The sequence below is a fragment of the Rousettus aegyptiacus genome, unplaced genomic scaffold, assembly GCF_014176215.1.
Source record: "Rousettus aegyptiacus isolate mRouAeg1 unplaced genomic scaffold, mRouAeg1.p scaffold_m13_p_11, whole genome shotgun sequence".
In the NCBI taxonomy this organism is placed as follows: Eukaryota; Metazoa; Chordata; class Mammalia; order Chiroptera; family Pteropodidae; genus Rousettus; species Rousettus aegyptiacus.
The window spans coordinates 22,622,197-22,640,248 of NW_023416286.1; the positions used below are offsets into that span (position 1 = coordinate 22,622,197).

An 18,052-nucleotide genomic window follows, 5' to 3' on the forward strand; every position below is an offset into this window, starting at 1 on the left:
TTATGATACTGAGGGAAAGGATCAATTCCAAGTGCCATCTTAATGATATCTGTGCCTCAGTATTAAATTGACTTCCCAATTCACATATTAGAAACCTATTTTTCACATGAAGTTGGATAGAAGGTTTAAGTCCTTATCTGTACTTAAGGCTATAGGAAAGAGGTAAACATAGGAGAAAATGATATTGATGTGGAGAAAATGATATAATAAAGCTTTTGGTTTTATCTCATCCCTCTCTACTACATCAAAATATAAACTTTGTTTTTTTCCAGTGCTTTAAAAAGGGATAATTCCTTTTTAGTTCACGTTCAGGAATACTCTTTTAGAAGTATGGTTCCGCTTCATCTCTGTGCACGCATTCTGTGGAGTCCTACCTATAAAAGTTATTCATTAGCACAGGAATTTCAAACACAGAGCTGAGCCTTTATTGCTGGGGTCTCAGAAGGAGGAGGGGAGCCTATACAGTTTGAAAAAGCCTCACTGGTGATTGTAATTTGCCCGCTGGACATTTGGGGCCCTCTCTGTTCCATTTTATCACTGTGCTGTGGAAAATCACAGCCATAAAGGAGTGTCGCTCTGTGGGTACAAGGCTCAATAAATATTCACTGAATGCATAAATGATGATTTGTTTAAAAAGCTATGTTTTTGTTCTCTCTCAGAACAAACAACAACAAACATTCAATGTCTTCTACTTAGTTTTAGGTCAAGTTGTATCTTCTTAGACTATCACAGAAGGTCTTTCTTAATTCGGACTTTTGATCCTCTGGCTGTGGTAGGGGAGAGAGAAAGGAGAATGTGGCACATGAGCAGAGTAATCTGCAAGTGACTTTGTGAGTTCATGCAGGGTTATCTGGACAATGAGCTGGCTAGGACCTGGGCTGTTTCTTCTCCCAGAATCAGGGGGCCAAATCCAAGCAACTTGAATTTGTGCAGGAGCAGGCACTTCCTCCATTAGTACCCTTGCCCCCAGTAGAGAGGACTGATATGCCATGGAATAGAGGCTCTCCAAGAACAGGGCAACTGGTGATCCCAAGGAACCCTTGTAAATAACGTGACTGCTGCCAAGCAGCTTATTTATTTCCTCACTGACGTGACTCCTTTCTTAAGGAGGGAGACTCATGATGGGAAAGTTTCCTCTGCGACCTCAAAACTTCTATTTTCTCTCTCAGAAGTTGTAACTCTGACAAGCCTCTCTAAGAGATGGGGGGGATTATACCTATTTCTGTTGTGACTGGCCTTCTAATTTTTTTCTTTTCCTAATGAAACCTATTCCTAACCTTTACATTGTGACATTGTGAAGAAACTTAAAAAGGACTTCCATCTATGACAGAACAAAATTGAAACTATATAGCAATATCTACCTAAAATTTATGCATAGAATAAAGATACAATCTAGAAAAAATTCTCAAAGCAAAAGACAATAAGAGTTGAACAACCAAAATTTCAGAAATCGGAGGTATAATTAAGTTCAGAATTTCATAAACACAACTGAAGAGGCTAGCTTCAGTTGGAAAGGAGATATAAATCATCCACTCAAATGCTAACAGACAGAGAAACAGGCAGAATTAGCTAAAAGAGAATGTGAAGGGTGGGAGGAGATTGTCTTTGGTGAGGAAGACATGAAATTTAAAATCAGATGTGGCAGTAGAAGTCTTGAGAGAAACCATGGACAAGGTTTTGCTTGCCACTTTTTTGAGCCCAATACCAAAAATTTGCATTTTTTTCTGACCCATTCTAACACAACCATGTAAGCTGACTAAATTAATGACAGCAACAAACTTATAGGGAAAATGGCGTTTTACTGGCAGTGCAGTACACAAGAATTACCAGCACCAGCAGCCTTTCTTGTCAATCTGGGGGTCCTGTTCTCCATGCAGGGAATTAGTTGGCTTCTCATGGCTAATTTCTCCTAAGGTTGTTATATCAGAAACGAGCCTTAATTTTTTTTCTGGGATAAATTGCTTTTATACTTTAATTATAGAAATGTTTAGAAATACCAGGGAAAAAATTTACTATTTAACAAGTGCTGATAAATGCTACTGTTTCCTCCATTACCTGAAATGATAAAATAAATTTTAAAAAGCAACAGGATTAATGGTCTGATACTCCTGTCCTCTCTCAAGGTAAAGAGGAATGATTTAGAACCAAGGAAGGCTAAACTGATGTCACCGCAAATAAATGGGAAGAGGAGGGCCAATTCCTACCTCCATGGTGCCTCTTACAATGTAAACAGAGCGTCACAAGGAGCCATGCACTCCTGAGAGTCATGAGTTCCTGAGGCCCACAATACCAGCACTGTTTTTTCACAGAGGGTAAAGTTAGAGACATATGCACCAGAAGAATGTACATCGCATCTAAAATGTCACCTCCAGCACTTTGACCCTCTTTTTTGAATCTATGTTTCTCACTTCTTCTGAAGTGTTTGATTTTTCAAGACATAAAAAGGAATTGAGTGAAAGAAAATTTTTCTCCATGTAAATAGAAGAGTTTTCTAAAATAGGAGTAGGAAACAGCAGACTAGAAACTTGGAAAGAGGTGACTGAGTAGATAGAAGTGTGGTAGGTATAAAGATGGTTCCCCCAAACACCCATTTTCAGTGACTTCTGACATGCTGCCTCATATTTTAGGGATTAGAAAGCTAAAGAAAAAATCTATTTTTGAGATAAACTCATTGCTAAGTTTCTGGAAGTAACTTAATCCCTGTCAATGTCATAAATTATGTGAAATAAAAGATAAGATGTGAGGCATCTAGTAAGCTAGAGCCAATAGTCGTAGCAACTAGATTTGGCTGACCATGACTGCTTTGGCTGTTTCCTAATCATGGCACAGGTGGTATTGTTCTGAAGCTGGTACTTGTGGCAGAAGTTCTCTGATCTGCAGCTTCCTGATCAGTTAAAGAGGTAGCATCTATCTTGGTGGTCCAATTCCATGGCAAGTCATTGTTGGAAGCTCAATGTATAGTCCATTTTTTCAGACCTTATAAGAATTCTGGGATGTATTTCTATTCTTAATTCTGTTAAACTGGTTAGAGTAATTTAATTTATCTGAAATTAAGAACTTGCTGAGAGACAAATTCTCCAGAATCTCGTGTCTCTGCTCATCTTGTTGCCTTTATCCTTTACTATCTTTTGAAATATGTCAGCATAGTGAACAGCCTTGGGAGAAAGTGATGGCTTGCCCCTCTGGAGCAAAGAGCAGGCATGCTTACTGTTCAATATAATTAAGCTGTAATTATGTGAGCTGCCCTACAGAGAGGCCCACATTGCAAGGAACTGAGGGTGACCAACAGTCAACAGTCAACAAAAAACTAGGTCTCATAGTCCAAGAACCTGCATGGGATTGTCAACTACATATTAGGGAGCTCGAAGCAGGTATTTCCCTGCTTGATTGAGCCTTGCGACACAAGCAACCCTGGGAGAAACCTTGACTGCAGTCTTCTGAGAGGCCCTGAATTAGAGTATCTGGTTAAGCTATGCATGAATTCCTGACCTACAGATAATCAATGAGGCAGTCAAAGCTGCCGCTTTAAGCTTCCAAATCAAGGAGCAATTTATTATACAGCAATAGATACCTAAAATCTCACATTTCTGAGCTTCTAGATTTCAAAGATGGATGGCCACCGAAAGACAGGAAATTACTTTAGAAAAAAGCTACCTGACCAGAAACACATGCTTTGGACTTTCATGTGACTGAAGATTTAATTGCTTAAGTCACTGACATTTTAGGGTAGATGAAAGAGCAGCTAGGATTACTTACTTTAATAATGCATTCTGCTTTCTCTTAGTTGTTTTATTATTTACTTGGTATATTCCTGACCCAATAGTGTGCTTATGTAGATTTCCTCCTTTTTTTAAATGATTAATTTTAATTGTTTCAATTTTTTCTCCTCTACTGATTTGAAAGTTATATATTCTACTTCTAATTTTTCTAGCACTTGCCCTTAACCTTTTAACACACACACACACACACACACACACACACACACACACACACACACACACACGTACATAGGCATTGAATAAGCAGGACTCATAAATTATAATCAGAAAGTAACCATATTTGTCTCCTACTAGTCACTAAAATTTGATTCAATGAGGAAATTTCATTTCTGCCCCTAAACGATAATGCAGGCAATTGTATGGCTCACTTGATCATTCTTAGGCAATACAATATCCTATATACAACTTTAAACTAAAAGAAAACAAATTCTAAAAAATGAGAAAAGGCTTGGAATACATATTACCAAATTCCTCAGATATTTCTAATCTACCCAGAGTTTGAGAACCACACAAAACATAGTCTTGATTTAGAAACTAGAATGTCCAGTTCAATACGTTAATTTACATATTAGTCATCCTTTGAAGAGAAGATTCCTCTCCTCCCCTCTGAGGTGGGATGCCCTCTGCTGGAGCAGTAGCGTGGTACTTACCCATTCTTTGTGAGCCTCCTGTCTATCCCTTTGTCTCTTTCTTCTTGACAAGCCCATCTGGTGTCAAAACAGAGAAGGGAAGATTAAAAGAAGAGTCGAAAGGTTCAGTGCAATAAAATATTTTGAGATACCACATTCACAAACCTTGTATTACAATATATTATTATAATGGTTCTATTTTATTATTAGTTATTGGTGTTGATCTCATACTGTGCCTAATTTTAAGTTGAACTTTATTATAGGCATGTACTTATAGGAAAAAGAAACATAGTACATCTAGGGTTCGGTTTCATCTGCGATTTCTGGCATCCACTGTGGGTTATCTTGGAAGATAGCCCGCATGGATAAGGGATGACTAATCTATATTTTAACCCAAGTAAGTGCTTTATAACTGCTTTTTAGTAAATTAATCTACACCTTATGGGCCTGGGTGCAATGTCCAAACACAAAAAGTATTATTAAGAATTTCTCCCCCTGGCTTTCATTCTCTGAGTATATTTTGTTTAGTGGCGTTTACTGACAAATGAACACAGAGCTCCTGCAGGTACTTTGTAGTACAAATAATTCTTCTAGAAATCTTCCCGGGGATGATTGGTGGAGTTGTTATGTTCTTAATGAACTTTCTGTTCCTGTAATACTACATAGAATGTTACTGTTAATAACACTTCAGTTTAGTTCTATTCCTTCCTCAAAATGCTAATAGTGTTAATACAAAGTTTCCTACAAGAGAAGAAATACTATTTTAACATTTGTTAGCCTAGAAGAATGATTCTTCTTAATTAGAGCAGACTTAGAGAATAAAAACCAAAATAATGTTAAACGATATTGTCTAGGAGCAAATTTTACCATTTCAGAGTGATTTTACTATTTTACCATCAAGGTTAAATAGGCTGAAGAATATTTTTCTTTTTATTCTTTTTATAGGTTTCAATGAGCTTTCTAACTGTGATTTACTTTAATATTTGTTGATTCTACTTTCTTTTCTGGATATTCTTTTATAGATTAAAAAACTTTTTTGTGTTTATAGATGTGTGAATCAGACTCTGATAATAAGAGAACTTACTGTGAAAACCCAAAGATATCTTGCTATAAGGGATTCATAACTAAAGGATGAAGGTAAGACAGATGGAGAAGAAATTTAGTTAGACTAAAATAATTTAAACCTTGGCAAAGTAAAACTGTATTTGGAAAATGATATTTTCATACTACCAAACTGGAGTAAATTAAACCTATCATGATTTTAGAATATACATAAAATATTTTAGTCCTTGCTAAGAGAAATGTTTGAGAGATTGATAAATTTTCCTTGAGTTGTCATTCCTTTAGTTTCAATATACACTCAAACTATAATTTTTTAGCTATGTATGATGTTTGATTTGCTAGTTGTTCATATTTATTACTTTTCATTTTATACCACCAAAATAAATTTCTCTTCTTCTATACAAATGTTTTCCCCAATATCTCATACCTTTCTTGTTCTACTCTAATTGTTCTTCTTTGTTTACTTATTTTAAATAAAAAAAAAAAAAACTTCGAGTTTCTATTTTGTTTGCATTAAAGCAGAAAGTTCCACATGAGATGTTACCAACAAATTCCTGCAGGAGATTTTCAGATGATATAAATGAAAGAGTGAGCTAAGTGTAGGCAGACCACTGGGGAAAGGGTCTGTGGAGATTGCTGGGTCAAAGAACATGTATCCCATCAAAAGTGGATAGCTGCTACTTAGCACTTGCTAATTTTTAATGGATCTTTTTATTTTCCCCCAAACAGGCTATGTATGCATCCAGATATTTCTGTGTTATCTCCATTTAAAAAATATATATACTGCCCTACCATTGAACATCAATGATTGTTAATATAGCAAAGAGAGAATGATGGAAGAATATATCACTGCCTATGAAGCAGTTTTGTAAATAAAAAAAATAAATAAATACATTGAATGTGAACACAGTGTAACTTCTAACTCCAACTCCCAATTTACAAGGATACAGAGAACACAGCAACTCGTTAAACTACACCACGGGGATGCAATCAGCACAATCTGGCCTGTAGGGAACTACAGGACCAACAACACAGTTTCTTCAAACAAATAACTGCAAGGAAAAACAAAAACACATGGAGGGGGAATGTACCGATGAAAAAAGATTTAAGATACGTTAACCAATTACATGTGTGAACATATATAGGATCCTGATTTTTAAAAATTATAAAATTTTGGAGATAGGACTGGACACTTGATATCAAGAAATTATTGTTGATTTTTAAAAATACCAAAAAGTTAATGTGGTTATATTAGAAAAGCAACTTTAATGATACATATAAAAATATTTATGAGTGTAATTTCAGAAATGCATTCACAATTGAAAAAACAAAATACCAGGAAAATGTCATGTGATTATGAGCCACATACAGCTTGTGTGCTGACAGAGTGCAACTCCTGATCTGCAAGAATTTAGGCAACTAATTTACAATTTTTATTTCTCATCATCATAAAAAACTAGACTAGACTATATTAATTATGCTTAAGAGATATAAAGACATATGGGCCACAATTTTCACTTGGAGAATAATGAGATCCATAAATCAAACCTTAAAGAATAATGATATTGCCATCCTCTCACCTACTGCTTTAATGTTAAACTCTAATTGCTGGACAGTTTAAATGTTTTCTCAGATATTTAGTCTTATAACGGTTAATATAATGCTTCTGAGTAATAACAAATTTAAGTTAGTAAACAGCTTATGGTTCATTTTTGCTGCGAAGTGTATTTCTGAGCAAACCATTCTCCTCAGGTCTGCCAGTCAGCAAATGAGGCATATTCAGAGAGCTTAATGCCATTATGTAACACATTGCAAAATGATAGCATTTGGGACCAATCATACCCTCTTTCAATGTCCCCGGGGACAACTTATCATTAATTTGTTAAAATCACTGAATTCTGTCTAATTCCCTAAGTCCTACTTGAGGAAATTAAACTTAAGAGATTCTGGAGATGTCATTGCTCCAGACACTCCTGAGCCCCATTGTGTGAAAAGTGACCACAGTTCAGGGATTGGCACTTATGTACAAAGTGCTCAATGAGGGCTGGTTCCTCTCCCCTTCTCTCACCCGTGCTTAATGAAAACCCACTGATGGATAAGCAGGATCTTCTAACACAGTGCTTCTCAGTCCAGGAATGGGGTGGGAGTAGAAGTGACATATTAAACTTACCTGGGAGAATGTGTGTGTGTGTGTGTGTGTGTGTGTGTGTGTACACACATACATACATATACATACACACCCTCTTCCTGTAGATGAATCAGAATTTGAGAGGTGAGGAGGGCCGTGAAATCTAAAAAAAAACTCCCCAGAGATTCTAACACGTCATCTTTCTGGTGATGTCCCTGCTCATGGCTCCCTGGCTCCCTCCTCCCCCACCCCCTTGTCGAGAACTATTGCTCTAACATGAATCTCGATCTTACATGAGAGAATTTGCAAAGAAGTTGCTATTCTGGTCTAATCCATCATCGACCTTAGGAAATCTGTCATCCTGTAAATTTCTTAAGCATATCAAATTTAAAAATAAATCTTAAAATCACAAGAGTTATATTCTATTGGTCTCTGTTTAACAAGGTTCCTACTTTATGCCACGAATGTTAAGACAATCTTACTGCTTTTTCAAAAGAATTATCTTTATGTTTAACATTGTTATGACTGCTAGAAATATAAATTAAAATAAAATACTTCCAGCTAATTTTAGGAATACTTCTCTATAAAACATCGTAGTTACAGCTCAGGTGTGAAATAACTCACATAGAAATATAGCAGAAGGGAAGAAAAGACTGTTCATCCATTATTAACTAGAAAATAGGTTACAGAATAAGAAATAAGAAACTAGAAATTGTTATAAGCCAAAAAATAGTCTTTACATGTAGCCATTATGGAGCTACTACAATTTTATATACCAAAGTACCTTTGAGATGAGGTAGACAGAAACAAATGACTGCTCATGGACAATTAATCAGATTTCCTCAGGCTTAATTCTGCCTCCTATCTGATGGTTCCATAGCACGTGGACAGCTGCTTACACACAGTTCTTGCACATGCGAAACCTTGTGATATTTGAAATATCCTGAGGGAGTTATGTCACTTCCTCTGTGCATTTTTTATAGGATCTGACTTTTTGTATGAAGGAGAAAATGTATTAGCATAGATTTTGGGCTTTCCATTTGGAGGTCGATAGTCAAGATATGAAAGAATTGATTCTTCTCAAAATTCTTATAAAACCTACTTTGAGTCTAGTCTCTCCTTTCTCCCTCATGCTCCTCTTACCTCTCTCCAACAGGCTGTCTCTTTTGTTGGTCAAGGGGCTTCGGTGCCAACAGGATGGTGGCATTCCATCTTAGCTGTGCACGACTGGCATGGAGGCTCCTAGGGCAGCCTGAGGACTCCCACTTTGCTGACAGAAGGTCAACTGTGCTAAGTAATTTGTGAGAGGTCTGCCCTGCATTGGGGTTGAGGGATGAGTGAGGCCCAGACAGGTATGTTTTAAAAGTCCTAGCACAGTTTATTTATTTATTTAAAAAATGAGATTAATACTCTAAGAGGATTACTTTTTAAATATTAATGACTTCTACTATTCTCTTTGTTAAAAGAAAAAAGAAAAAACAACTTACAAATAAAAATTCCTTTGACAATTATAGATCTCTTCAAAGTACAAATCTCAGTTTAAACTTCAGAGGTGAGATGTAATTTCTTTATATTTCTCTAACATATCGATTTCTATTACGTACCTCTGTTTATCTTGCGAGGTACAGTTTGGGGTCCCTGCTCCCTTTCTTTAGAGTTTTGTCTAAGGTCTTTATTTTTCGACTTTTGGGAACTGAGAGGACGTGAGCACAGTTATTCTCCGGACACATGGGCAGCTACGTGTATCACAGACATAATTGATCCCCAATTGTTAGCACACACAGATTGTCACTGTGTCATCTCTCAGTCCTGTTAAAGACTTGTTGTCCTCTACTCAGCAAGGGATTGACTTGCTATTACTTCTGCACATGCTGAGTTACTTTATTGTCCGAGTCACAGTTTTAGTAGCTTCTTCTAATCCCTCATCACTCTGGATGAAGGGGACAATTCAATTCTGCTGCTTCCAAGCCACATCAGGCCACATGTACTTCTTGTGACTGTCTCATGTCCATCTAAATAAAAGTACTCCACAAACCTTACCTAGAGAATCTTGCCTCCAGAGAGCTCTATTAAGGAAGCAGGGCACAGCTCACTCTCCCGAGTGCACTAGGAAAATAGCTACCCTCTGTTCCAGAGGTTGGCCTGGCATGAACTTTTTCTCTTCCGCTTCTGTTCTCCTTCATATTTTCTTTTTAGTCAACTTTATTGTGATATAATTTGTATACCATAAAATGCACTGTAAGTAATCAGTTCGATGAGTTTTGACAAATATCCATACCCATATAATCATCACAACAATTAAGATATAGAACATTTCCATCACCCTCCCTCATACTCTTTGTAATCAGCAACTTCTCTAATCCCAGAACCAGGCAACCTCAAGTCTGTTTTTGTTACTATAGAATAGTTTTGTCTCTTCTAGAACATCTTATAAACAAAATCATGCTGTATGTACTTTTTCATCTTTGACTTTTTTCACTCTCGTAAGAATTTTTAAAATTTTCAAATGTTGGTTAGGGTAACAGTATTTCATTCCTTTTTATGACTAGTAGTATTCTATTATATGAATATATTATAGTTTGCTTATCTATTCACCTGATAAGGGACAAATGCGCTGTTTCAGTTCAGGGGTATTATTATTAAAGCATTCATTTACAAGTGTTGTTTGGACATTAGTTTTGGTGTTTCTAGATTAATTCCTGAGATGTAGATTTGCTGGGGTAAATGATAAGAGTTTCATCAATTTTATAGGAAAACGGAAATTGTTTTTCAAAGTGGTTGTATTATTTTACATTCCCACCAAAAATGTCTGAGAATTTCAGTTTTTCCACATTCTTGGTCCACAGTTGAAATTATAAGGCTCTTTCATTTTAGCCATTCTAATGAATCTGTAACAGTTTATCATTTTAGTATTAATTTTTCTAATCAAAAACAATAATTCACATATCTGCATATGCTTATTAGCTATCTGTATATTTTCCTTTGTTCGTTGTTCAAATCTTTTGCCAATTTTGTAAATAGATTTTGGTCTTCTAATTGAGTTGTAAAAGTTATTTATATATTATGGATATAAATCTGGAATCCACTCAGATACATGTATTTCAAATATTTTTTCCCATCTATACCTTGCCTTTTTATTGTAATAATTGTTTCTTTTAGAGAGCAAAAGGTTTAAATTTTGATGAGGTCAAATTTATTATTTTTTTTTATGGTCCGTGTCCTATCTAAGAAATGATGATCTACTCCAACGTTGTAAAGATTTTCTTCTAGAATTTCTATTTTTTACAATATATTCTATCTATGCCTTATTTTGAGTTAATTTTGGGGTATGTTCTAAAAGTTAGTGTCAAGGTTCATAGTTTTTCTATATGGATACTAGTTGTTTCAGCACCATTTATTGAAAGGTTATTATTTGCCCTTTAAATTATTTTGTATTTTTCTTGAAAATCAATTAATTACATATGCATGGGTTATTTCTGAACTGTTCTAGTAATCTATATTTTATTATTACATAAATAGTATACCTCTTGGTTTTATTTTAGTGTTAAGACTTGAAATACTTTTTCCTAAATTATTTGCATTTTAGAATCCACTTATTAATTTACACATTACAGCTTACTGGGATTTTAACTGGAATTGCACTGACTCTATAGATATATTTGTTGAGAACTGACAACTTAATATTGAGGCTTTCATCCCATAAAATTGGTATATGTTCATTTACTTATCTTTAATATTCTCTTAGCAATGCTTTATAGTTTTCTGGGTAGAGGTCTTGCCCTATTTTGTTAAATTTACCTCCAAATCATTCATGTTTCATTTTGATATAGATTTCCTACTGATATAGTCTATAGTGTATTCCATGAAAAATAGTTAAGTATTCCCTGAAAAAAAATAAGCTGTAAACTATTGCAATATTTCTCTTTTGAAGATTTACAGTATACATTAAACTCCCTGAGAAGTCTTATAATAAATGTGTCTTTTTAATTTTAACTAGCTATTTCCCAAAAGAATTTGACTATTAAAACTTTTTGCCTAGTACCCATTAATATCCTATTGAATTAAGCCTCTGAGGAACACATGATTTGGGAAATAGTGAAATGCCAAGGTGATAATTAGATCTACCTTAGCCTGACTCCTTCTGTGGTGGGAGGTGGGGTGAGGTGTAGATCACATGAAAATCTCCACACTTGAAGATGCATCAGAACTCTGGGTTGTCTTGGTCAGCAGCGGACAGTGAGACAACAAACAGATGGTAGAACTTGCTCTGCTGGTTAATTATTGAACTTTTACTTTTGCCTGGGATCTTGTTTTGCTCTTCCAGTCACTCTATCCTTGAGAGGTATGGGTCAATTACTTGTCACTAAAAATAAATTCTAATGATTTCCATAGCTAGAACTGTTAATGCTTGATAACACAGCAGTAAGGAGAGTCTCCTAAGGGCACAAGAAGCAACCTAAAGCCTTTCCTCCTGATTTTTCGGTGCTCAAAGAAAATAGCGCCTGGAAACCTGCTTTGAGATAAATGAAGAAGAGATGGATATGCTTATCTAGTCAAAGTGAAGTCTTAGTACTGGGACATAAATGAAATAAAACAGTTTTTAAAGATTTGAAAAATATGCTAGAAGTGTCAGCGTTTAATAAACCCAAGGTGACAGTCAAGATTTAAGTAGAAATCATTTTGACTTCTGCTTATAAGAAGCTTTTCTGTGGTATGACAAAGCTATTTTTGGCAAAAAATCAATATAGAAAGATAAATAGATGAGTTAGTTCTTAAAAGTGCTTTTTTTTTTTTTTTTTTTTTTTTTAAATGAGGGTTAACCTTTACTACATCCAGTGACAGAAAATTATTAGCAGCACGGGGAAAGCGTCTGTGGCAAGGAGCGATTATCTGCAAAGGGGCCTGAGTTTAGGAAATTGAGAGAATATGAGTGGCTAGGGTCAAAATAATAATAATAATAATAATAATAATAACAACAACAACAACAACAACAATACACACCTCCACTGTTTCATTTTATACTCCAGGGTATTATTATTACATATATCTTATATTCAGTTTTTATGCAGTCAGATCCTACCATTTGGTGCCTTGTCCAAGGGCTACAACTTTCTCAAGACTGTGCTCATTGTCTTCTCCACAAATACAACTGACTTTGGGGAATAACCTATGTTTGTTTTTTGTTTGTTTTTGTTTTCATTATTTTTTAATATTCTATTATTCTTGGGTTATTTCTGGATAACCTCATCTCCTTTTTAATCCCATGAAAGCCAGGTATTCCGCAGTGTTGGAAGCAATGGTAAATATCTTCAACTGTATAGATAGATATTTCCCCAGAGGGAGAGTATACATGATTTCATTTAAACTCCACAACAATGTAGAAAAGGAAACATTATATCACTTTTGCAACTGAGCACATGAAGGTTTAGAGGTTACATGTTTCGCCAAAGATTACATAACTTTGTTGGTAGAAATGAGCTTCAAATCCACCTTAGACTACAATCCTGTGTTCTTGTTTTGTATCTAGTTCCCTACATGAAGATAATTTTTTTCTTTTTTGTTAAGTTTGGGAGCTTTTATGGAAAATTAAGACAACACATATATCCCTGACCTCGTTTTTTTCTAACTGTTTATGGATGGCAACCAAAATAAGCATATCGGAGGATCCTTAGGAGGTGTCTGAGATTGTATTTCCTCTGGGAGAGATACTTATTTGGTATTTTCTGGTGAAAAACAGAGTCAGAGCAGAACAGAAATGTAGCCCTCTAACTTCCTTGGCAAAGACCAGATCTGGTAATACCTAAAGGGCCTAACAGAACTGTTCGCATATATCTAATCAAAAATATTCATGACATTCTAAGAGACTTCATCTTTAATGAAGGTATGACACAGATTTACTTCAAGCTTTTTTTGCTTATAACTTTGAGAACGTGAATAGAGAGAAGCAAATATTTTCAGGTTTTGCCAACATGTATATTTCAAAGGGAAATGTATCTTGATTTTGATTTTTTTATGTTTTAGAGAAATTTATTTGGTTTTATAAGCAGCAAATGCAAAGACTCATATAAAATGTATATAGACCTATGGCTGAGATGCTTTGAAACTGTTCCTACAAAATTTTTCCCCCATTCGGCTTCTGTACAAGGTGTCTCCTACAATTTTTATATTGTGAAAATTTACTCATGTATCATACATACATCTGTAATTGTGGCTCCCGAGGAAGCAGTGTTGAAAATTTTCTGAAAATACTCTCAATAGAAGCTTTTAAAGATGAAAATGAAAAAGTTTTGACGTTATAGCTGAGAGTCAGCAGTGTATCAATTTATGACTTTATGTCATTCGAGAGCCTCTTAAAAGGCACAAGAACAAACTGGTAGACACCATTACACTCTCTGGGATGAACTGTGTGACCTGGGGTAGAAAGACTCAGAAAACTTCAGATGTCAAGGAACATCATGCGGGCACATCCTACCTGTGGTCAGAGATACAGACGCCTAGAAGGGCCTTCTGACATAGTCAAAGTGCAAATCTCTTATTTTTAAGAAGCTCAGAAGGATTGTTTATTTGACCCTAGGTCGTACAATGAGTTAGTGGCCCTGCGCTACTTCAGGTCTTTTTCTTAGTGACTGTCCAACATCTTAGAAACTTGAGCGGAGCTGGTTTCCCTTCAGTGATTCAGAAGCAGCAGAGAATCTTTATAGATGAATAAATTCTTACACTGAATGTAATCATTTTCATATCTATATGTATATTTTCTTTTAGACAGATAAAACTATGAACAAAGGAAAAAAAATGACTAATAAAGAAAATTCTCCAGTGACTAATGCTATTATAAAATGATAGGAAATATACGAGAGTTTCAGATACAACCAGACAAAAGTCAACAATACGTTTTTCTATCACTGCCCTAAGCAGATGTTCAATATTAGAAACACAATACCTCAGTTCTTCAGAATTTGTCATTCAAATTACATTAAAAACAGAGTAAGTTAGGTATTTAAAGAGCACAGAATCATTAACTTCTGGTAAAATGAGATTGAGGAAAACATTGAGAAGAGACCAAAAATGGGTAACAGGAGAGATACGCTTTTACTCTTACCCATTGTTGAATACACTCTTTTATAATTCTTGTTTTATTAAAGAGATAATATAATTAAATATAATTAGAAATAAACCTACTATTTTATAATTTATTATAGCAAGATTATTAGATAAGGTTTTATAAGTCCTTCAAACCACAAAATGTTTACAAAGCCTCAGTACAGATTTCAAAAACAGCTAATATAAGGTTGGAAAAACCATTGTATTATCATCCATATTTCCTTTTAACTATTAATCATATTTGTATAAGTTAGTTATTAGCATTTGCTCACTTACCCATCCCACGTTTAAAATATTCAACATATTAGCTACCTTAATAGACACTGGAAACAAGATAAAATGATCATGGAACACTGTTATCTAATAATAAAAGCAGAGAAGGCATCTAACATTTAGCATCTATAAATATTATTATAAGTATATTATTATTATAAGTATTATTATATACTGTTATATACTGTAAGAAAATACTATGAGAGTAAATGGAGTGTCATCTAAATTTGTTTCATGGAAGATTTTCTGAGAGTTGACACAAGTCTTTAATGATTTTAAAGATGGTGAATATTCCGTACTAATCTGAGTATTATAATGCTGTGGTCTATGTTGAAACTCCAAATTAACCAGCTTCTCATCAATACACTAAGAACCACATTTCCCTATCTTTTTCAACTTATATGAGCTTGGTAGTAGATTTAAGAATCCGGATTTTTTCCCTATAATTTTTCACTTACCATCACCATTGTTTTTAGTTACATATGATATTTCTAAGATTTACTAGGAACATCAGTCATAAAAATTAAAATTCTATTAAAGTATGCACAGCAAAGAGAATTGGCAGTAATCACTTAATGTACACAGTGAAGCAAATGCTTCAAAGGGCATTATGTTATATTACTATCTCAGCCTAACATACATTCAAACCAACAAATATTTCAAGGGACTTAACCCATATTTAAAATCTAAAATTTTATAGGCCTTACTTGCTGCCATTCTTTCTAAAAGTCTTCTTTTAATTATACAAGCTTTAAAAATCTGATGCTATCTGATTTCCTCTTTTCTTCATTAACATTTTTCTGATAAACTTTGTATCCTAAAAGCTAGAATGCTGCAACTATGGTTTGTTATTTTCAAGTGCTACATTTCGTAGGTGTGACATCATTAGCCTTCCATTATTTGGGTATTTATTTTCAAGCTACTCCTCAAACTGCTCAGGAGACTGTTGGAGTTCTAGGTAAAAGTGGTAAAGGTCAAAATTTTATGAGGAAAATAAATACACAGAGAGATAGATAGGTAGATCAATCTATGTTGTGTTTAAATATGTTAAGCTATGGAAAAGGAAACAGACATATGGATATATTCTGTCAATCCGTATATTTGCAAACTATTTTTTACTACAATATTGTTACTATGCAAGTAAATGAATTAAAGTCTGAAAAGAAAATGTAGAAAGCAAATAGAACACTCTTGAGACCAAATAATGTAATTAATATGCCTCTTCTTTTGGATTCCTACCCATTAAAAATGTCATCCTATCATTAGTTTTAATTATTATTTTGCATTTATGAAGCACCAGCTGTGTTAAGAATCTTATTTGACATATAGTAAAAACACAGTTTCCAGAAAGAACAATCTTCCAGCTGCATGAACCTCCTAAGTGGACCTCCTGTTTATATCCTTGATGGCAGCTCACAAGATAATTTTAGAGAAAGCAAAGAGAAGAATCTGGAAAGTGGCTGGTTAGGGTTTGCTATGTTTTGTTAGGATACTTTCTCAAACAGCACACAGCAGAATCACTGGGAGGGCTTGTTAAAGGGTATATTGTTGGACTCCACCCTGATTTTTTCATTCCACAGGTCTACCTCAGGGCTGAAGAATTTGCATTTCTAGTAAGGACTTAAGATGCTAAAGCTGTTGGTCTAGGGGCTGCACTGTGACAACAAGGTGCTAGGAGATGAGAAGTACCCAGACTTCCTCATTTGCTGATACATTTTACCCTGTCTTCAAAATACTTCTCACCTCTACCCAGGGCACTGCCCATCTTCCCTTCCCGCTCCCATCCACTCCATATCATCCACCTCTCAGAGAAACTAAGAATCTTTCTTCAGGACCATGTAGGGTTTCCCACCATAGGAGATTTTGGCACCCAATTTCTAACTTCATACATTTATCTCACTTATGCATTTTCTCTTCCTAAGGAGAAAAATGATTTCCTGAAGAGATGGATTTTATTGCTTAACAATAAGTGAGCTGGTTAAAACTAAAGTAACTCATTTCTAGAATGTCAAATTAACAGACAGAATAGCACTAGAGTTTGAAACAGCTGCAAAAGCAGTTGCAGAAGTCAGCATTCAATCAATGGAAATCCAAAGTAGATGAAGCAGCATTTTTTTTTCAAACACTTAAGTGCTTTCTTCTTTCCTATAGCTTATATTCACTCAACTGCATTATGATACTTTCAAAATGCCAACACGGTCATTCTGTAAACCTGTTCTCTAAAGAGATGGAATTAAATTTTCAACCTTTAATAACATAAAACCAGCACTTGATATCTTCTTGCATATAAAATATATACTCCCATTCTCTTCCTCAGGACTTGGAGGGTGCAGAGGAAGACACTGTGAAGAGAATGCAGGAGCAGCCTTTTCCTGCACTCTATACTTTGCCTGACGCTTGAATTGAAGTGAGTTTATAATCTGAGCTCCTCCTGTGCAAACTCTCTGTTCAGTGCTCTGACACAGCATCCTGACGAGGGTGACCACGTAATTAATGTCTGTATTAGTTTCCTATTACTGCCCATTGAGAATGGAATGTTTGTTCCCCTTCCCCCAAATCCATATGTTGAAGACTTCCACGCAATGTGATGATATTTGGAGATGGGGGTTTGGGGAGGTAATTAGGTTTAGATGAGGTCATGAGGGTGGGCCCCCATGATGGGGTTACTGTCCTTATAATAACAGAAAGAGACATGAGAGCTCTCTTTCCCTCCTCCATGTGAGGATACAGTAGCCATCTGCAAGCCAAAAGAGAAGCCAGTAACTGAATCTGATGGCACCTTTATCTTGAACTTCAGAGCCTCCAAAACCGTGAGAAATAAATGTCTATTGTTTAAAACACCCAGTTTATTGTATTTTTTTACACCAGCCCAACATGACTAATATATCACCCTAAATAATTACTATAGTCTTAGCAGTTTAAACAAATTTGTTACCTTACAGTTCTGTAGATCAGAAGTATAAGTCTCATCAGGCTAAAAGCAAATGTGTCGTCAGGCCGTGTTCCTGTTTGGAGGTTCTAGGAAAGGATCCACTTCCCTGCTCATTTGGGTGACTGGCAGAATTCAGTTCCTTATGATT

The 18,052-nt window shown here is 35.2% G+C and overlaps 1 long non-coding RNA gene across 2 annotated transcripts in view; it reads left to right on the forward strand.

Moving 5' to 3' along the window:
- Positions 1-17,792, forward strand: part of LOC107502489 — a 74,783-nt gene extending 56,991 nt beyond the window's left edge. For both annotated transcript variants that reach the window (XR_001595008.2, XR_001595009.2), the window contains one exon: positions 17,290-17,792. This is a non-coding gene — a long non-coding RNA (uncharacterized LOC107502489). The remainder of the gene's footprint in view (positions 1-17,289) is intronic.
- Positions 17,793-18,052: the final 260 nt, after the last annotated feature.